This window comes from Jaculus jaculus, chromosome 9, assembly GCF_020740685.1.
Source record: "Jaculus jaculus isolate mJacJac1 chromosome 9, mJacJac1.mat.Y.cur, whole genome shotgun sequence".
Taxonomy (NCBI): Eukaryota; Metazoa; Chordata; class Mammalia; order Rodentia; family Dipodidae; genus Jaculus; species Jaculus jaculus.
Window position 1 is genome coordinate 43,423,000 of NC_059110.1, and position 23,462 is coordinate 43,446,461.

At 38.1% G+C, this 23,462-nt stretch overlaps 1 protein-coding gene across 1 annotated transcript in view; it reads left to right on the plus strand.

Moving 5' to 3' along the window:
• The window catches only part of Trdn (triadin), a 444,085-nt gene that overhangs the window by 415,957 nt on the left and 4,666 nt on the right, over positions 1-23,462 (plus strand). The window lies entirely within an intron of this gene.

Genomic DNA, 23,462 nt, shown 5'->3' on the forward strand with positions numbered 1-23,462 from the left:
AATCCACATGTAAACCTCACATGTACTTTTATTGAGACTCAGAAGTTGTGTGAGTGTATATTTTATACTTATGGCACATTTTAATTTGTATTTCTCATATTTAACATCCTCAAAACCTCATGCAGCTCATGGCTACTGCATTTTATTGAGCAGGTCCTAATATTTACTAAGTACTTATCCAATAGATGAGTACATAATAAAATATAAAACAAACACTAAGGTTCAAAAGTTGCCACATATGTCTCTCAAAGAATTCCTTGAGGGGCTAGAGAGATGGCATAGAGGTTAAGGTGCTTGTCTGTAAAGCCTAAGCCCTATGCTCACCTTCCCAGGTCCCATGTAAGACAGATGTGCAAGGTCAAATATAAGCACAAGTTGGCACACATGTCTGGAGTTTGATTGCAGTGGCTGGAGGCCCTAGCGCACTAATATATTCTCTCTCTCTATCTATCAACCATTACAAAAATACTTTAATTTAGAAGGTAAAATGTGCCTGTATAATGCATGCTTTTAGCAGTACCTGGGAGGCAGAGGTAGGAAGATCACATGAGTTCAAGGCCATGCTGAGACTATGTACTGAATTCTAGGTTAGCCTGAGCTAAAGTGAGACCCTACCTCAAAGAACACCCACCAAAAGGGGTCAATTATTTAAAGGATACTGAATTATATATCATAGTTACAAGAGGGAAAATATGGTTGGTGTGCAGAATAGATGTTGGGAAATTCCCCTTCTACATCTCTGCAGTCCTTACAGGTAGTAACATAGGACCATGAAGACACAGTGCTGTAAAAGAAGTGTTATGGTTTGGATACCTAAACAGAACAACAGAAATGGGAGGCTTGTCTCATCAACCTCTCAGGTAGGGCAGAAGAGATTTCCTAGTGGTTAAAGGCACGTGCTTACAAAGCCTGATGGCCTGGATCCAATTCCCCAGTACCCATGTAAAGCCATATGCACACAGGCACATGCATCTGAAGTTCATTTGTGGTGGCACAAGTCCCTAGCACAACCACCCATATTCTCTCTCTCACTCTCATAAATAAATAAATGTATGTATGTATATATATATATATATATATATATATATATATATATATATATATGTATATATATAGACTCTGGCACACTGGGGAGATGGCTTAGAAGTTAAGGCACTTGCCTGCAAAGCCTAAGGGCCCATGTTTGACTCTTCAGGTCCCACATAAGCCAGAGGTACAAGGTGAGGCAAGTGCAAGGTCACATGCCCACTGGGTGGCACAAGCATCTGGAGTTCCATTGCAGTGGCTGAGGCCCTGGAATACCAATTCTCTCTCACACACACACATTTTTTCTCTCTCTCTCTCAAAAAACCCTCTCAGGTATTTATAAGAAATACTAAATATAATTTGTGCAATGATCCCTTAATTTCTCAACAATTTTCAGCTTTGGTGGTGGTAAATTGTGTCTTATTTTTTGGTGAGATGTTTTATAATTTTCAGTCACTTTAGTCTTTTACTAACAAAAGTTCATGAAATAGTGATGTTTGAATTCATGGCATTCACCTCTTGTCTACTGGTTACCAAAATATGCTACTTTTTCTGCTTTGGAGCTTTCTGTACAGTGTGCCCTTCATACTCAGATTTTTCTTGTTTTTTTAGTTAGTTTTCTATTCATCAAATACAGGCAGTTTGGTACCATTATTAGGCTCATCCATGACCTACCCCCTCCCTATTGGCCCCTCCTTGCTGAGGTATGTGGGTCCTGCATTGTGGAGTTAGCCCACACTTATTGGTACGATAAATGTCTCTGCATATCATGACCCAACATGTGGCTCTGACATTCTTTCCGCCCCCTCTTCGACAAAATTTCCCTGAGCCATCTTGGGTTCATTTTTGGTCTGCTTTGGTGATGAGGTATTGGGGGCCTCTGTGGCTCTGGCTCTCTGATTTGGTAGGAGTTGATTTTTCTCTGTGTTGGTCTTCTCCCTTGTGCTGCTATCCGGTTCATCAGGAAAACAGCACCCTTGCTTGTTTCACCAGTTGTTCTTAGTTTCAGCTGGGCCCTTTTGAGGTATGATGAGGTGGCTCTCTCCTTAGGATCTACATCTATCTGAAAAAGAGAAGCAGATTCTTCAAGGAAGAGTAAGTTAGCACCAGGACAAATGAGATAACCCTTACTTTTTTTGTAGAGAATTTAATAGGTGTAGGCCCTCTTGTAGCCCATGATTGATGGTAGCTTGATATTGGAGAGTGGGCTTATGTTTCCATAAGGTTCTGACTTGTTTCCCAGCTCCAGCTATGGGTCCCATACCACTGAGGGGATCAGTTAGCCAAATCAAGAGCATTTGGTTCCCCACCATGGCTGTGTGCCACTATTGCACTTGTGTGGGCATCACAACAGGTTATTTGCTGCTAAGTAGGTTAGACCATGAGTTGCTTGGACAGATATTGGTCATTTCCCCCAGTCACCCATGTAGGACCTGGCACTAGCCATGCTGACTGTCTGGGGACTGACTCAACCCAGCAAGCATCTCAGGGACTAGACACTAGGATGGATGGGGAGGGAGGGGGGCATCAAAGGGGTGGGAAACACTAATCTAGACCCAAACAGCAATGGTACCATAATATTTTACTTCCTAAAAGGCAGACCAAATGGCTGAACCTTCACCAGGCCCTTACAGGAAACACCTGAACCACAAGACACTGGAGAGGGTAGGATCAAGTCTAACCTAAATCTTCTTCATCTTCCCTCCCTCCCTCTTCCTCTCCCTCTCCCTCCCTCTCTCTCTTCTCTCTAACTCTTGTATATTAGTTATCTTTTTCCTCATTTTCTTAGTGGGCACTGACCTGTAACTCCCAGTACCAGCATGAGGCTATCTTCCACAATGAGTTTTGATCAGAGAGATCTACAAGGTTTCCTAAAAGAATGAAAGATTTCTGTCAGAGTACTTGATAACCCACCAAAGATTAGCGGTAAGACCCTACTGCTGAAGACACCATATCCAGCTGACAGGTAAAATGGAACGGCATAGCTGGAAGCTAGGAGAGAGTCAGTCCCCAGACAGTCAGATTTTTTTTAACATACTCACATATTGTTGTGGACAGGGCAGTGAATACTGAAGCATTAGGAAGGACTGGTGTGAGGGAGATGCCAAGTGCTGCTGACTGAATTGTGGTAGTTTGGACTGAGAGAGCCCCTGGGCATTTTATTGAGGGTGTAAAAAAGATGCTGATGAGGATGGATGAATGAACATCTGCTTCATCGGTGAAATTAACATTGAAAAATCAGGGTTTTCATATAGTTCATAGGGGATTATTGATTAAATAGTATCAGTTTTTTGAATCTGTTTTTATTAAGAATGTAACTTTATAATCTCTACATACTCACTATTTTGATTCTTTAACTTTTCATTGCATGTAGGGTATATAATAATGATTTGCTTCTCATTTTTGAATGAATATATTGGTAATGAATATATGCTATTTTATGTTACACTTAATACCAATTTTCATAAAATAAAAGTAAATTTAACACAGTACTGATAATATGCTATATAATATTCAAATAATTTATCAATCTCATTGATATTTTAAATATTTTGAAAATATGTCATTTGGAAAATAACTACACATCTTAAAATATTATTTCTGAAGAGCTTCTCAAAAGCAAAAATGAAAACAAAGGAATGAGGAAATTCATCAGATAATGAAAAGGTAACTTAGGGGAAGCTCATTGTAGCAAAGAAATGGGTACCTATAATTTTTCTAAGAATATGTAGTTCTCTTGCTCTTGTTGCTTGCTATACAGTGTTTCTATTACTCTATGGTTATCTCTACAATTTTTTCTTTTTTTAATATTTTATTTTTATTTATTTATTTTACAGAAAGAAGGAGAGAGATAGAATGAGAGGAGAGAGAGAGAGAATGGGCGAGCCAGGGCCTCCAGCCACTGCAAACAAATTCCAGACATGTGTGCCCCCTTGTGCATCTGGCTAATATGGGTCCTGGGGAATTGAACTTGGGTCCTTTGGCTTTGCAGGCAAACACATTAACTGCTAAGCAAACCCTCCAGCCCCTCTATAATTTTTCAAAACATACTTTTAAGTTTGCATATCTAATGATCCTGGCATAGACATTATGTTCATTGTATCTTGAGACAAAAATGAATGCATCATCCCAGGACGGCTTTGTGTATGTGCTGCTTCAGCTCTTAAATGCTAAGGTTATAGGTGTGAGCCTGCATGGACTCTGAGGTAATATTATCTTGTGAGATATTTCTAGGATACATGGTTTCAATTTTTCACCAATTTGAAGGTTTATTCATAACCATTTCTTCAAAATATTCACTTTTCTATGTTTTGTCATCTACTGACTCTTCCACTAAGAACAATATATTTTCCATCTTCTTATCTAGTTGTATTTAAAGTAATATGTTCAGTTTTAGTACTCAGTTTGCCAATAAATTTCTTCCCACTACCTAATGAATTATAATATATTACAAATATTTTATATTTTTATATAATAGTTGTTTTTCAAGACTCCCTCATTATTTTAGGATTTTGTTGTTGCTTGATATTAAACCCAGGTCTTCATGGGATGCAAACATGCTCTCCACCTCTAAGACAGCTCTTGCTTATTACTATTATTTTCATTAAACCATTGTATATAAATAATTACTATACTCCTGCAAATTTTTATACTTATATAATTTATGGGGCTGATAAACAACTATATTAACAGAGCCCTAATAGTTGTAAGAGAATGGAAATTATATAAAATGTGTTCTCTATAAAACGTTGAACAAAGCTAAGAATGGACCACAGAAATAATAGGAAAATATCTGGAGATTAGCAAATTAAATATCTTAATTAAATCAAATTTTACTTATTTAAATTAAATAACATACAAAATTGCCTAAGAGAGTGCAGAGAATTTAGTAAATTAATTTTCATACTTAAATCATTTTTTTATTTACTTAGTTAAAATAAATTTCATACTTAGTTTCCTAAGAGTTAAGTTTTCAACGAATTTAGAATACTAAATTGAATAGAACCAAAATATAAGCACACAATCAAAATTTGTGAAATGTACCAAAAACAATTTAGAAAAGGCATCTGTTGTGTTTGGGGCTCATTAAAAAAGACAAAAAGACTCAAAACAGTAATCTAAGAAATTAGAAAAGAAGTGAAATGAAGACAAAGCCACCAGAGAACATGAAACCATAAAGAATATAAATTAATGTTAATGAAGACAGAAAAATCCAAATAAAAGTTAAGGCAAAAGTTTATTCTCAAATATAAGTCAATGATTAACTCAAAATAGCTTATGTCTCTGAATATAAAATAGGAAATTGTCAAACTTTCAGGATGATATATCACTGGGAACTTGGATTAAATGAATATTTATTAGATATTACAACAAAATATTACCTATAATAGCAAACAATATAAATTTTACACTATCTATATTCAAAAAACTCTTTTGTTCTGCTAAAGAAATTTTAAAGACTAGAAGTAAAAGAAAAGTACATATCTTAAATGGAACTTGCATTTTTAATTGTATATGATACAAATCAATTAAAACAATTTTAAGAAACTGGATGGTAGTGTTCCCTCTGCAGTTAAGTATGCTTCATGACGATCTGAGAACCCCCAGAGTTCATAACTCCAAAACCCATGGAAAATGCAGGAGATGATACTTATCACTTTAACGCCTCCCCTGTGTGGGGAGCAGACACCAGGGAATCACTGGGCCTTATGAACAGCTTTGGAATCAGTGAGATGCAGTCATTAAAAAAAAAAAATGGCGGCATAGGTACCACGCCAAAGCAGCCTAGGGGGGAAAAAGACCAAAAAAACTCAGCAAAATACACACTTTTACTAAAAAGTGAGGTGTATAGGAAATTGAAGTGGTGGCAGAGAAGTAGAAGAGGTCCAGAGCTCCGGCCGCAGTGACCAAAAAGCAGCCAGACTCGGCTCGAGCCGCAGGAAAAGCCAGGTGCTGGAGCTTTCCCTCACACCACGCTCTCTGCAACTCGGGAAACGTGAGGGGAGAGCGGCAGTGAGCAACGGAGGAGCAGACTGCGAGGTAGAAGAACGCTTGCAGCAGCGAGAGAACCAGAGCAGCTGCGGCTCCCTCCCCTCCCCCACCGCCAGAGCCCAGCTCCGGTGAACAGAGCAGCGGCCGGGGACCCGGCCACACCAACTTGGGCGGACAGCGGGACCCAAGCAGGAGCAGAGTTCGGCAGCAACATCAGCGGCTCCAGCACAGGTAACAGCGGCCACAGCAGCAGCAGACCCAGGAGTGGCAGCAGCGGCAGACTCGGCAGCAGCAGCTTCAGGGGGAGCAGCGGCAATGGACACAGCAGCAGCAGCAGCTTCAGCAGCAGTGGTGGCTCCAGCAGTGGCAGCTACAGCAGCAGCAGAGGCAGCAGCATAGGCTCGGTTTGCCCCACAGGAAAAGCAAGTGCCCAGCTCCAGAAATCAGAACAGCAGCCCAACGACCCAGGCAGCAACTTGACTGAGACCAAAATCATCCAAGGTAACTGGGATTGCACCAGGGAAGGGTCTCACTTGGTCGCAAGCTGACTTGGATCCCTCAACAGACCAGAAATCTTAACCTCTTTGTTGATAGAGGATCTGGTCGTTATAATAACGACTCTTGCATACATACTCGGGGCTGTTTTTGATTGAATGTGTACAGTGTTTAGTTAAATTTTAGAATCTACCTGTATTTTATTCTACTCAGCCTGCTTGAATATCCCTATAGCAGAGAAACACAACCCCTAAGAACATCTTTGTAGAAACTATGAGAGTCTTAAGAGCCACACCTAACACCTTAAGGTCCTACCCTGAAAATATATTACATCAAATCAATTGATACAGCTAAGAATACACAGCTAGCTAGAAAATCCAAGCATAAACTTAATCCAAGATGCAAAAATATATACATTATAACACAAGAAACACTAAAAAGCAAGACGATATAAATCCACCTAAAAGTATTAATGCATCAGAAATGTCCTCCAGTGAGAAAGAGTTAGAGGAAATGCCTGAGAAAGAGTTCAAAAGAATGATTATAAATATGTTCAAAGAGGTCAAAGAACACATCAAAACAATCAAAGGAGAAATCAAAGAGAAATCAAAGGAATCAAAGAAGATGCAGGACACCAATTTAATGAAATAAAGAAGGCAATAAAAGACATAAATAAGGAAATAAAAATAATAAAGAAAAACCAGTCAGAATTACTAGCAATGAAGAACACAGTTAATGAAATAAAAAAACTCTGTAGAAAATCTCACCAGTAGGATGGATGAGGGAGAGGACAGAATATCTAAGCTAGAAGACCAGGTGGCAGACCTAATGCAGTCCAACAAAGAGAAAGACAAACCTATAGAAAAGTATTAGTGGGAATTTCAAGATATTTGGGACACTATGAAAAGATCCAATATAAGAATTCAGGGCATAGTACAAGGAGAAGAACTCCACTCTAGAGGCATAGTAGGTGTCTTCAACAAAATCATAGAAGAAAATTTCCCCCAAATTGGGAAAGAGGTGCCAATGCAGATACAGGAAGCCTTTAGAACCCCAGCCAGACAAAACCCAGAAAGAAACTCTCCTCACCATATTATAATCAAACTTCCAAACACACACACCAAAGAAAAAATATTGAAAGCAATTAGAGAGAAAAATCAAGTTACCTACAAAAGCAAGCCCATCAGGATTACAGCAGATTATTCAACACAAACTTTTAAAGCCAGAAGGGCTTGGAGTGATATATAACAAGTTCAGAAAGATAACAACTGTCAACCAAGGTTACTTTATCCTGCAAAGTTATCCATTCAAGTAGATGGAGAAATAAAGACATTCCATGACAAAAGCAGGTTAAAGGAGTATTTGAAGACAAAACCAGCTCTACAGAAAATACTTGATAGAATCCTCCATGCTGAAGAAAAGGAAAAAGCACACATATAAGGAACCTAGAAAAAACAAGCAATACTCAAATACTAGTTAACAGAAGAGAGCGCAGGTAGAACCAGAAACACATACACACACAAAAAAAAATGGCAAACATAAATACACACCTTTCAATAATATCTCTTAATATCAATGGCCTCAATGCCCCAACGAAAAGACATAGATTTGCAGACTGGGTTAAAAAGCAGGATCCTACAATTTGTTGTCTCCAAGAAACTCACCTTTCTACAAAGGATAGACATTATCTTAGGGTAAAAGGTTGGAAAACAGTGTTTCAAGCAAATGGGCCTAGAAAACAAGCAGGGGTTGCTATCCTAATATCAGACAGGGTAGACTTTAGTCCGACGTTAGTCAAGAAAGATAAGGAAGGTCACTTTATATTGATTAAGGGCACACTCCAACAGGAGGACATTACAATTCTAAACATATATGCACCTAACATGGGGGCTCCCAAATTCGTCAAACAAACACTATTAGAACTAAGGTCACAGATAACATGAAACACAGTGTTGGTGGGTGACTTTAACACCCCACTCTCATCAATTGACAGGTCATCCCAGAAAAGAATAAACAGAGAGGCATCTGGACTAAATGAGGTCATAGAAGGAATGGACCTAACAGATATATACAGGACATTTCATCCAAAGGCTGCAGAATATATATTCTTTTCAGCAGCACATGGAACATTCTCTAAAATAGACCATTTATTAGGACACAAAGAAAATCTTAACAAATTCAGGAAAATTGAAATAATTCCTTGCATTCTATCAGACCACAATGGAATTAAACTACAAATAAGTAGCAAGAAAGGCTATAGAGCATACACAAAATCATGGAAACTAAACAATACACTACTAAATGATGAATGGGTCAATGAAGAAATCAAAAAGGAAATCAAAAAATTTATAGAGTCAAATGATAATGAGAACACAACATACCAAAATCTCTGGGACACAATGAAGGCAGTTCTAAGAGGTAAATTTATAGCCTTGAGTGCCTACATTAAGAAATTAGAAAGGTCGCAAGTAAACGACCTAATGCTTCGCCTTAAAGCCTTGGAAAAAGAAGAACAAGGCAAACCAAAAATCAGTAGACGGGAAGAAATAATAAAAATTAGGGCAGAAATTAATGAAATAGAAACAAAAAGAACAATCCAAAGAATTATTGAAACAAAGAGTTGGTTCTTTGAAAGGATAAACAAGATTGATAAACCCTTAGCAAATCTGACCAAAAGAAAGAGAGAAGAGACACAAATTAATAAAATCAGAGATGAACAAGGTAACATCACAACAGATTCCAGAGAAATTCAAAAAATCATAGGGACATATTATAAAAGCATATACTCCACAAAGTATGAAAATCTGAAAGAAATGGATGATTTCCTTGATCTATATGACCTACCTAAATTAAATCAAAATGAGATTAATCACTTAAATAGACCTATAACAAACATGGAGATCTGAACAGTTATCAGTAATCTCCCCACTAAAAAAAGCCCAGGCCCGGATGGATTCACTGCTGAATTTTACCAGACTTTTAAGGAAGAGCTAACACCATTGCTTCTTAAGCTTTTCCAGGAAATAGAAAAAGAAGGAATCCTACCAAACTCCTTCTATGAGGCCAGCATCACCCTGATACCAAAACCAGGCAAAGATAGAACAAAAAAAGAAAGTTACAGACCAATCTCCCTCATGAACATGGATGCAAAAATTCTCAACAATATTTGCAAACAGAATACAAGAGTATATCAAAAAGATCATTCACCCTGACCAAGTAGGCTTTATCCCAGAGATGCAGGGATGGTTCAACATATGCAAATATATAAATGTAATACATTACATAAACAGGTTGAAGGACAAAAATCACATGATCATCTCCTTAGACACAGAGAAAGCATTTGACAAAATCCAACATCCCTTCAAGATAAAAGTCCTACAGAGACTGGGAATAGAAGGAACATATCTCAATATAATAAAGGCTATTTATGACAAGCCTACAGCCAACATATTACTAAATGGGGAAAAACTGGAAACTTTTCCACTAAAATCAGGAACACGACAAGGGTGTCCACTGTCCCCACTTTTATTTAATATAGTTTTGGAAGTCTTAGCCATAGCAATAAGGCAAGAGACACACATAAAAGGGATACAAATTGGAAAGGAAGAAATCAAGTTATCATTATTTGCAGATGACATGATTCTATACATAAAGGACCCTAAAGACTCTACTAGCAAGCTGTTAGAGCTGATCAAAACCTACATCAATGTAGCAGGATACAAAATAAATACACAGAAATCAGTAGCCTTTATATATGCTAACAACAAACACACAGAGGATGAAATCAGAGAATCACTCCCATTCACAATTGCATCAAAAAAAAAAGTACCTTGGAATAAACCTAACCAAGGAAGTAAAGAATCTATACAATGAGAACTTTAAAACACTCAAGCGAGAAATTGCAGAAGACACTAGAAAGTGGAGAAACATCCCTTGTTCCTGGATTGGAAGAATCAATATTGTGAAAATGGCAATCTTACCTAAAGCAATCTACACATTTAATGCAATCCCTATCAAAATTCCAAAAGCATTCTTCATGGAAATAGAAAAAACAATCCAAAAATTCATTTGGAATCACAAAAAACCTCAAATATCTAAAATAATACTGAGCAACAAAAAAGAGGCTGGTGGTATCACCATACCTGATTTTTTTTTTAATTTTTATTTATTTATTTGAGAGCGACAGACACATAGAGAAAGACAGATAGAGGAAGAGAGAGAGAATGGGCGCGCCAGGGCTTCCAGCCTCTGCAAACGAACTCCAGACGCGTGCGCCCCCTTGTGCATCTGGCTAACGTGGGACCTGGGGAACCGAGCCTCGAACCAGGGTCCTTAGGCTTCACAGGCAAGCGCTTATCCGCTAAGCCATTCTCCAGCCCACCATACCTGATTTTAACCTATACTACAAAGCCATAGTAACAAAAACAGCATGGTACTGGCACAAAAACAGACATGTAGATCAGGGGGACAGAATAGAGGACCCAGATGTAAGCCCAAGTAGCTATAGCCACCTGATAGTCGATAAAAATGCCAAAAATACTCATTTGAGAAGAGACAGCCTCTTCAGCAAATGGTGTTTTGAAAACTGGATATATATCTGCAGAAAGATGAAAATAGATTCTTCTCTCTCGCCATGCACAAGAATTAAGTCCAAATGGATTAAAGACCTTAACATCAGACTGGAAACTCTGAAACTGCTAGAGGAAAAAGTAGGGGAAACCCTTCAACACATTGGTCTTGGCAAAGACTTTCTGAATAGAACCCCAATTGCTCAGGCAATAAAACCACAGATTAACCACTGGGACCTAATGAAATTACAAAGATTTTGCACTACAAAGGACACAGTGAAAAAAGCAGAGGCAACCTACAGAATGGGAAAAAATCTTCACCAGCTATATATCTGATAGAGGATTAATATCTAGGATATACAAAGAACTCAAAAAGTCAAATAATAAGGAATCAAACAAGCAAATCAAAAAATGAACTATGGAGCTAAATAGAGAGTTCTCAAAGGAAGAAATACGAATGGCATATAAGCATCTAAAAAAATGTTCTACGTCACTAGTCGTCAGGGAAATGCAGATTAAAAATCCATTGAGATTCCATCTCACTCCTGTCAGATTGGCCACCATCATGAAAACAAATGATCATAAATGTTGGCAGGGATGTGGAAAAAAAGGAACCCTTCTGCACTGCTGGTGGGAATGCAATCTGGTCCAGCCATTGTGGAAAACAGTGTGGAGGTTCCTAAAACAGCTAGAGATTGATCTACCATATGACCCAGCTATAGCACTCCTAGGCATATATCCAAAGGACTCATCTCATTTCCTTAGAAGTATGTGCTCAACCATGTTTATTGCTGCTCAATTTATAATAGCTGGGAAATGGAACCAGCCTAGATGTCCCTCAACAGATGAGTGGATAATGAAGATGTGACACATTTATACAATGGAGTTCTACTCAGCGGTAAAGAAAAATGAAGTTATGAAATTTGCAGAAAAATGGATGGACCTGGAAAGTATTATACTAAGTGAGGTAACCCAGGCCCAGAAAGCCAAGCGCCACATGTTCTCTCTCATATGTGGATCCTAGCTACAGATGACTGGGCTTCTGCGTGAGAATGAAAATACTTAGTAGCAGAGGCCAGCAGGGTCTCACTCTAGCTCAGGCTGACCTGGAACTCAACCTCAAACTCACCAGTGATCCACCTACCACTGCCTTCTGAGTGCTGGGATTAAAGGCATATGTACTTCTACATGGGCTCTTAGACCACATGGATGTACCCACACCTCGCCCTTTGGTTCCTGGACTTTATGGAATAAAATGTAACAATTCACCAACTAAAAAAAAAAAAAACAAAAAAAAAAAACAAGCAATCAAGCAGTCTTCTGAGTAACAGAGGGAACACTAGAATATTTCCTACAGCCGCTACAGGTAAGCACATGAGATACCTCAAGAGAGCACAAGGATGCTACACCAGCATGTGCATGCACCTCACACCACACACACACCACAACACACCACACATACTATGCACATACATAGAGAAATGAAAATAAAAGACTTTAGCGGACACTTTACCAAGGAACATATACAAGTGGCCATAAAACATTAAAAAAAATATGTCATTAGACATTAGTAAAATGTAAATTAAACCACCATTAGATAACAGTACTCATGAGTTAGAATAGATGAAATTAAAAAAAAACTAACAAATACACAAGGACAGGATTTTAGTAACTTGGACTGTCATAATTCATATTGGAAATGCAAAGTGGTCCTGATTCCACAGACCCTGCTTCAGTGATTTTTTTATGAAGATAGTTTTGCATTATAATTACACTATCCCACTTGTGGAGGCTGAAAGAAATGAACTATGTTCAAACAAAATCATCCACATAGATATTTATTGTACTACACTTTAAAATATTCAAACTGGAAATAACCCAAATGCACTCCACAGCTAAGTGTACAAAAGGCAAAGATCTGCCATGAGGCCGGGGGGTGATTACTCAGGTCTGTGCTGGGGAAAAGGCCAATTTACTAAATAGTCATTGTAATCATTATGAAAATAAATTAAAACCCTGCAGGAAAACGATATACACAGAATATGATAACTTGCTCTCATTTTCCTGACTCCTTCTTTCTTGGTCTCTACTCTTTGACTGCTCAATTTTTATTCCAAGCTCAGCAATTTCTCATCAGTTTTAAATCTTTATCCTGGAAATGAACTCCAATTGGTTATTTCCCCAAGTCAAAGGGTACCTGCTTGCTTAAGGATAGCAGACTTTTACACTTGCCTCTTATTGAACTAGGAAAAGTCCCTCCTGATTTCAGTAGATGACCTCAAGTCAGCTGAATCACACCAGAAAATCTCCTCAGTACTGAGGTTGCTCATTTTCACTCTCTCTCTTCACCATTTTTCTCATCTTCTTCTTTCACAGAATTGATTGACATTAAAATTATTCTGGTGACAATATTCCACTTCCCTATCTTGGGAGAGATCCCACTTACTAAGCTTTTGTGTGAAAATGGATAAAACCAGATGAAGCAAGTTATTAAGAAAGAATGTCCTACATGTTTTTGTTGGATTTAAAGTAATCACATTTTGGAACAAGGGTAATTAAATTAGTGGTGGTTTGTTCTCACAATTAAAAGTAGAGCAATCACTTTGGATTGCTCAATATGTATCAGTTGTAATAAACATTCTCACCACACTGTCCTCTCACCTGATCCTGAGAAAGTCTGGTATAAGGCACATTTGATGAAATGTGTGTCACTGCATTATTAATTTTTTGGATCCCAGCAATTTGACCTCATTCATTTATGGGTGATGTTAAATTATTCTGACATTTCCCTGCAGACAGTTGTCTCATCCTCAGAGTGACAGCATAGACATACATACATACATACTTTTATTGAACCCCTTGGCTTCACTGTGTGCTGTGTACAAAATTCCAAATGTGAACTGTCTGCATATGTTATCATTCCCTGGAGTCAGTTCAAAATGCTCTGGCTCTTGCTCAGTGTTGCAGTTAATTTTCTTTAAAACTAGTGATTCTTTTGAATAATGGCATTATCAAAGGAGCCTTTCCCATTTCAGGGTTTATATAAACTGGCTGTCATTTATGGCTTTGCACTATGGTGAATGCATAGGATTTCTTGGGAAGTTATAAACTCATTGTGGTGGTTTGATTCAGGTGTCCCCCATAAACTTAGGTGTTCTGAATGCTAGGTTCCCAGCTGATGGATATTTGGGAATTAATGCCTCCTGGAGGGAGTGTATTGTTGGGGGCGGGCTTATGGGCTTTATAGCCAGTTTCCCGATGCCAGTGTTTGGCACACCCTCCTGTTGCTATGGTCCACCTTCTGTTGGCCAGGGGGTGATATCCACCCTCTCTGCTCATGCCATCGTTTTCCCCTGCCATCATGGAGCTTCCCCTTGAGCCTGTAAGCCAAAATAAATCTCTTTTTCCCAGAAGCTACTCTTAGTTGGGTGATTTCTACCAGCAATGTGAACCGGACTGCAACAGTAAAGTGGTACCGAGGAGTGGGGTTGCTGCTAGACATCTGATTATGTGGCTTCAGCCTTTTGTAGCTGATTTTCAAGAGGAATGTGGAAGGAGTTAAAACCTTGGCCTAAGAGATACCTTGCAGTGCTATAAGTACATCTTGATGGACTATTCTGGTCTGAGCTGCAAGACCTGAATGCAGTAAGAACTATGGACTATGAGGTTTGGCTTATGAGGGTAAGAAAGAGCTTTGCTTGGACTGGGCTAGCAGTTTGTGTGAGAAGCTTGCTCTTATGCCTGTGTCCTGAGAAATTGTGCAGGGTTGCTTTGCGTAGAAATGAACTGGTGTGTGCAGAGGGATATGGCACAGAAAGAAAAATCTTTGGGTGAACTGTTGCCCATTCAGCTGCAGCTGAGAGATTACAACCTATGAGACTGGGCTTGCTGACCTGCACTGGGGCAACAAGAAGAATGTCGACTCTTTTGAAGGGGACTGAGTGCTCAAGGAGTGTCCTGTTCTTCAAAGTCTGCTTTATTCCCCCCTGGATTAACAAACTGGCTCCCTACCTGGTATCATGGAGTATAAGAAATGCTTGAAAGAGGGTCATTGAGTTTGCAACACGGTCTTGTGTTTTGGAAATGGCCATGGGCAGTGTGAAGCGGGTTTGCTCGTTGCCTGCATAGAGACCCCATGGGGCCATGAGGATGAACCGTGGCTTGCAGTGGAGACCCAGTGGAGATGCCGGGACCATGAGATGGCTGCCAAGGAGCTGTCGGCCCGATGAAGTTTCCCAGGACTGTGAGTAGCCTAGCTGGAGGGGCGGAATTGGAATGCCAGAGACTTGTTGCTGGTTAGAATTATCAGACTTGGAGATTTGTCACTGGCTAGAGTTGCTGGACTTGAAGCAACAGAGTTTGATATTTGCCCTGGTTGTTTAAATCTTGTATTGGTTGAATGTTTCTTTGCTATGCCCAATGCCATCTATTGCAGTGTGAACATTTATTCTGTGCCATTATGGGTTTTTTGAGGCTATTTTTTGGTACACAAAAATATGGCTCAGTTAAAAGATCTTGGACTATGGGGATGTATGAACATCATTGGGATTGATAAAAACTATGGGGACTTTTAAAATGAGATGAATGCATTGCATTTTACATCATGTATGATTATCAGTTTATGGGGGCCAGGGGTGGAATGTGGTGGTTTGATTTAGGTGTCCCCCAGAAACTTAGGTGTTCTGAATGCTAGGTTCCCAGCTGATGGATATTTGGGAATTAATTCCTCCTGGAGGGAGTGTATTGTTGGGGGCGGGCTTATGGGCTTTATAACCAGTTTCCCTATGCCAGTGTTTGGCACACCCTCCTGTTGCTGTGGTCCACCTTCTGTTGGCCAGGGGGTGATGTCCATCCTCTGCTCATGCCATCGTTTTCCCCTGCCATCATGGAACTTCCCCTTGAGCCTGTAAGCCAAAATAAATCCCTTTTTCCCTGAAGCTACTCTTGGTTGGGTGATTTCTACCAGCAATGTGAACCGGACTGCAACACTCATAGACTACAATATTAACTGTTTACACACGCTATAGCAAATCAGTTCAAAGAATAACAATTTGGAGCTCTGGGTATCTCTCTGAACGCAAAGTGAGGCATTGGATTTGGTAGAACCAGTGGAGTAAGGAAGATACAAAAAACCCATGTTAAGTTTCTGTTGTGATTGTGCCTAAGAATTCCAGATGTTCAGCAATGAGGATCTCTGAAACTGCACAGAATCGAAGAGATGGCCAGCAGAGAGGAGCATAACAAAACTGTGGCTATACAGACATGCATTATTTAGGGAGCTTTTATTAATTCATCATGTTTACTAAGAGTGCACAGAGCCATCTGGACACTACTCAGAGAAACTTTATGTTTAAAAATAAGTATGTTGGCTAATCTTGATTGCTAATCTAACTAGATTGAGAAGTATTTAGGAGGAAATTACATGTCTGGAAGTTTCTGTGAGCTCATCTCCAAAGAGGATCATCTAAATGGTGTAGGCATGCGCAGAATGTGGGTAGCACTATTTCTTAGGCTAGAGACAGTGATGGGATAAAAGTGGGCAGAGAAGAGCCAGCTAGCACAGGCATCTACCTTTACTGCTACTTAAACAGCGTGGCATGAGCAATCAGTCATCAGATGCTCTGTCTTTAAAAAAGCCTATAGTGATGGAAGTGAGAGACCACAGGCTGAAAGATGTGAAACCAAGAGCCAAGATACTTCTCTCCAACTTTTAAGTTTGTATTTCGGTACTTGCTGCAGAAAGCTGATTCACAAGGAAAAATAACAATGTCATCACCAAGAATTGCTTAATCTTTGTTTCTCTCTGTTATATTCTCTTAGTTGTCCCCATTCTACTCACCACCATGTTTCCATTCTCATGTCAAAAACATTGTTTCTTCCAATACTGGGCACTACAAATTGCTCCTTGAACCCAGAAATGGTGGTGTATTCCTGCAATCCCAGTACTTGGGAGGTGAAGACAGTTCATGCCCAGCCTTAGCTACCTTGCAAGTTTGAAACCAGTCTCAAAAACAACAACAAAATCTGTAGCTGTTCCTTACCTTCATCCCTTCTTTCCACTCCTAACCGTATTCCTCAAGCTATAGCATGCATGTTCACTTGCTCTTTGGAATACCTGCCCCCCACCCCTCGTTCAAATGTGTAGAACTATTCTTTTGTATTACCACTTTTACCTCCTGGAGCTTTGATTTAGACCACGTGTCTATCATCAGTCTCCAATAATTCCTCACCACTCCTTCAGTCTTACCCAGACCCACCCCCACACTTTCCTCAAAGAGCTCATTTAACAACCAACATTGGAACTCGTGGTTGCAACACTTTGCCTTTTTAGCCTTTCTGATACTCTTGTTGTGGGTCCTCTGACCTTTGAGAAGTGCTTTCCTCTCTTGGCTTCTATATCAGATACTGTTTGTCCATCCAAATCTATTTCTTTGGTGTTGGGTTCCTGCTACTATTCACTCTCTCCATTAAATTCTTCCAACCTTTGTGCTGATTCCTCTTCCTCAGTGGAGTCACCTACCCTTGCTGTTTACCCCTTGTGGAGAAGACCCACAGATTTTTTATAAGAAAGCCTAATCTCTGTGTCCCATGTTGTCAAGCCCCAACTTTGCCGTTTGTCTTCACACATTTCCAAATGTCTTTCTTAGAGTGTCATTCTTCTTGTATTTTCCCATTTATGGAAATTTGAAGGAAAATCTTCCTACTACTTGCTGATGCCATTGGGTACTTACAAATAAGACCTCCAGTTCTGACTACTCACATTCAGTTTGCAACCTTCCTTCAGTTGCCTTCATGTTGCACCTCACTGTTTGCCTCTTGCATCAAAACATTCACCACTTAACATTTCCTTCACAGTTTCTGTCAATTTTATATTTTGTTTCTACCAACAAGATCATTTTCCAAAATTTCAAAAGTCATTTGTATAAAAGATTTTCAACAGTTTGACTGCAAATTTATGCTAAAATTTCAATTCTTTACTCCAAGGATCTAGAGACCCTAAAATACCTGTGTCCTGGGATTTCCACATTTTCAATTGTTCTTGGAATTCTCTTTTCCTGATTGATTCTTCCTCTCTAATTCCTTATGATCTCTCAAAGGGCCTTATATTTTATTATAGAAAGCTCTCTGACCTGTATAAAAGGAAGTGACCATTCCACCTGTGAAAGATCACACATATACTTTATCAAATGTTGTATACTACCTTGCAACCCATGACATCTCATACTTGTTTGAATACTTATTCATTTTCTCTATTTGATTGCAGTTTAGCTCTAAGGTTCTTTACCCATTTGATTCCTTGAGAGCATATGGCAAAATGCTTTGCAAATAGAGATGGACAAGGTTATTGGAAAGAATGATAGCTTTATGCCTTTCTCCAACACACTTTACATGTTGCTCCAGGGAACTTCTTTTCAACCACCCTAAGTGAAAAAGTTGTCTTTATACAGGAGATTTTTTTTTTTACATGATTCATAGGCATATTTTGTAATTTAAGCAAAAAAAAAGTATGCAAAGTATCAGTTAACAAAATAGGTCACTCTAGTTCTTATGTTTGCTACTGAAATTTAAATATTTTGAATAAATTCACAGAAAATGTCTAGGTAACTTTTACTTTGATTATAATACTAGTCTAATTAAAAGAATCTATTTAATGTATTACTTTTTGTATTATAAAAACATGTTATATCATATATATATATATATGTATATATATATATACATATATATATATATATATGATTTTCATTTCATAATGATAGAACTGATATTCTAACTACCTATGAGAAACACTAAGATTATAATCTATTTGTTTATATCATTTTACACATGAGATAGAGGTGTTAAATATGCTCCATTTATCTGAATTTTAGAGTGGTTGTAGTATAGTTTTTAAGAGTGATAATTAGCCTGAACACTGACAAGTTTCTCTTTCATAATATAATCTATTCCAAAATTGTCTTTAAACTCAAATTAGCATTATTTAATTTAAAATAATTATTTAACACATAATTGTGTATAAAGACTTCTCCATCAAATGTATAAAGTAAATTGAGAATGCAGTCAAGTGTTTCTTTTTTGATAAACAACTCTTACTTTGAGGAGAGACCCTCATTTGATTTGGTATTGGTTAGCATTCGTACTTTTTAAATTTGATCTTTCCTTTTGATAAATTTCTTTGTCATTACTTCCTTTGATAGTATATTTGTTATGCCCTGGAAATGTAAATCTTTACGCGAAGCAGGTTCTTTTCAAGTATGCTCTGCCTGTTCATGAATATCCTTGCTACACGTAAAATTAAATTCCATACTACATGTAAAATTAAAACACTCACAACTCAACTCAGTTTCTGTTATTTTCCACTCTTGTGAGTACACATGGGAGTTCTCCAGGAGCCAGGTGGCATATGAAGACACCACTGCTCTGACTGAAAGAACATATGTTTGATAGTCTTGCATTTTAAAATGTTTGTTTTTATTTCCATTGGGACTGTTTCAGATATTTACAAGTACAAAAGTTGTTTAAAGTTATCATTCTCCTCTGAAGATTTTGACAACTTTATCTTTGATAACCACTGCTTCAGAGAATACAAACTGGAACCAAGATATAATTTCTTATAGAAATTAATGATATAATTATAATTCTCAGACTACATTTGAGAATTCATATATCAAATTCAAGTAGCTAACATATATATAATTATGTATCATATCTGTTGTACATACCAAATACCAAAGTGCATATTTCCTCAAGCCTTTGGAATTCCTGGTCAAAATTCATTTCAGATTTATGATATATATCGTAATTATAACTGATATGTACAAATACTATTTTACATGAATTCGCTATTTATCTAGTACATTTACATATACAGTCTCCTTATTGTAAAATATCAGTTCTCTAAATCGCCTCTTTCACCAGCCCCATGGAGATGTAGCTTTCACAAGGACCCTCTCAAAGCTAAAACTGCACACATCAGCAAAACTGCAGATAAAGGCCAGGGACAATTCCTGACTTTCTCAAGTTATTGCACTACTTCACATAATATTATTTTTTTCAATGTTGAAACATACACTTGTGTTAGATGAGCCATAAAGTGGAACTGGAACAAAGGTGAAATTTCTTAGATTAATGGGAAGATACAGTTAGTACAGGGGAGTCCAGGCCTCTCTATTTTAAAGTTTTAATAAACTAATAGTTGCTTAGAACTCTTGTGTCTGAATCCCACTTCAATAAGTACAAAATAGTTAAAGAAAAGCCCGGGGCTGGAGAGATGGCTTAGCGGTTAACCGCTTGCCTGTGAAGCCTAAGAACCCCGGTTCGAGGCTCGGTTCCCCAGGTCCCACATTAGCCAGATGCACAAGGGAGTGCACGCGTCTGGAGTTCGTTTGCAGAGGGTGGAAGCCCTGGCGCGCCCATTCTCTCTCTCTCTCCCTCTATCTGTCTTTCTCTCTGTGTCTGTCGCTCTCAAATAAATAAATAAAATTTAAAAAAAAGAAAAAAAGAAAAGCCAGTACTTGACAGCAACATGTTTGAAAGGCTGACATGTTAGCTGCACAGACAATATATGTCATGTGTTTATGACTTTATGATAGAGTAATTACCTGCTTCACTTGGGAGCAAGGACCCACTGAGAGCTGCGATTCAGCTGAAATCCACATTTCCATATAAGTGAACAACAGTTTCAAGTTCAATAATTACATTGAACACTTTTGAAAATTTTACTGTAATTACCTCTCCTTTGTCATTATAATTTTCACCAAAGACAATTACTAGCTTCTATTTTTATTTGAAAGAAGATTGTTGGAAGTGCAAAGGGATGTGCTTAGGTTTTGGTAAAACCTTCTTCCTTCATCCTTGCTATACACAGATGAATAGTACACAGGTATCTTTGCTCTCTCAGAGCACATCGGTACCAAGTGTTGGCTGACATAATTCATGGATTCTGGAATCAGAGACAGCTTCTTTTCAGAGATCATTCTTGAGTGGTGGATAAGTAGTGTGGTGGTTTAAATGTAAAATACTCTCCTTGTCCTCATCTCTTTGTGTCTAAGCTTCATACTTAATCCTTACCAGTGCAGCCTTGCTGGAGGAGGTATGCCACTGGGGACAGGCCTTGGGTTTTATTGGTCCAGCCCAATTATGCGTGCAGAGCTATCTTGTACTCTCTACTACCTCCCTGCTGATATGTCACCATGTGAGCCAGACTCCTGCTCCTCCTATGCGTTTCCCCACCATGTTAGAACTTCCTCTCCAAGCCACAAACTGGAAATCAATCCTTTCTTTCCATCAGCAGCTTCTGGTCAGGTGTTTCATCCCAACAATGAGAATGTAACCACATGCAGTGACTGACAATAGCATCTGTACCCAGATTACCTGAGTGAATCCTACTTATTTACTTACAAGCTCTGGGGCCTTATATGTCTCTGGTCCTCAATGATAGTATCCTCCTGGAAAAAGGGGGTACCATGTGTCAATCAATATACATAAATTTCTTAATACAGTGGCCAGCAAATAACAGGTATGTTGTTGTGAAATAAATACGTACCCTTATTCTGGAAGCCCAGATCTAGGTAGATTTGCTTATATATTCTTTCTCTGTTCCTTGCTAGTTCTTTGAACTTTTAGCAGCAGTGAGTTCTTTTTACCAAATTTTACAGGGGATTTGTTGTAAGTTCACTTGACTCACACAGTTATTTGCAAAGGTAATGGGCTATTACATATAAAATAATCAAAGGAGCTGAGTTGGTGATGATAAGAAATATTTATTATTGCTATCATTTACAATGTGGACTCTAAAGGGTACATATTTTGTCCATTAACTCAAAACCTCTAGAAAACATTTACTGAAATCTTGCTTTCTTGGCCTTTCTCTCTACTGTATAATCATAACTGCATGGTCAGCCCAACACCATAATTCAATCTATAATAACTACAATTTTCAAAATACTCAGCTAACCAATGAGTTCAGGAGGTCTACTTATGGCTGGAAGTATACCATTTATCTTCCATAAACTCAAATAGCATACTGTAATTAGTAATTTTACTTATTTGATTAATCTTTACATTCAATTAATGCTTTTGAAACCCCTTGAAAAGCCTTAATTATATTCAGCTTTTGCAATATCTAAGTTCCTTTACTCTAAAATTATCTTGCATACTATTTCTCTGAATGAACTCTCTCAAATTATACTCTGATTTATTTTTCAAAAATCCATCAAGACTTATTTCTGTTTTCAGCAATTGTCACTGGGTGACATTCATTCAATAAATACTCCTTAACAAGACATATGACATATTATCTACATTTGATTGATGATTTTAATACATGAACATAATGCAATTTAATTATATTCACCTCCCATTACTCTCTTTGGTCCCACCACTCCCATTCCTATTCCACTAAGCCTTTTCCTTTTTCCAAGTTGTCCTTCTTCTGTTTTGATTGAGACATGCTTTTATCACTGTCCTTTGGACATGAACTAATTGTTGCATTCTTAACATCCTAGTGGTTGTTTTTGCTCCCACAAGACCTGAACAATATTGAGCCCATCAACAATTTGACTTACAGGACTGAGGAGGACAAAAAGAATGAGACATCAAAATGGAAGGATTGCCATGTGATAATCTCATCAGCTTTGCCAGAACAACCTCCATGCTCCCTAAATATACTCTATTCTTCCAAATCTCTAGTCCTTCCCCAACTTACATGGATGTATTTGAATATTCCTTTCACAGTCTTGATTTTACCTTTACAGAATCAAATAATTGTTTTATTTATATCACCATTCAGTTTCAAGTTGTAAGCATAAATCAATATTACTTTATTAAAGTCTGAATCATGACAATTACAGTGAGTAACTTGTTTTTAAATATTTGTTGGTGTTAAGTTACTTATACGTAGACCTTGCTTGTGCTCTTCTCTCTCTTCAAAGTAGTCTAGTCCTTGCCAGCTTTTATTTCTTAGATCCAATTGACTTCTTTCAAAATGCAGAATTTGAAAGTAGTAAGTTTCTTGTTTTACTAATACTTACTGAACCTTAGGGAAAGATATATCCTGAGAATAAGTGTCATACTTTTTGGCATGCTATAATCTATACAGCTGTGGAGAAACACATTCCCTCAGTACTCTTATTTTTTTCCCACTAAAATTCCATCCAAGGCTGGGGATGGCTCAACAGTTAAAGGTACTTGCTTACATGCCTATAGATCTGAGTTGGATCCTTCCTGGCACATACATAAAGCCAGACACAAAGTGGGACATGAGTCTGTGATACCAACATGTCTACAACAAGTAGAGGTAGAGGCAAGAAAAATAAGAAGCTTGCATGCAGCAAGTCTGGCCCATGTAATGACAAAAAAAAAAAAAAAAAAAAAGAAGCT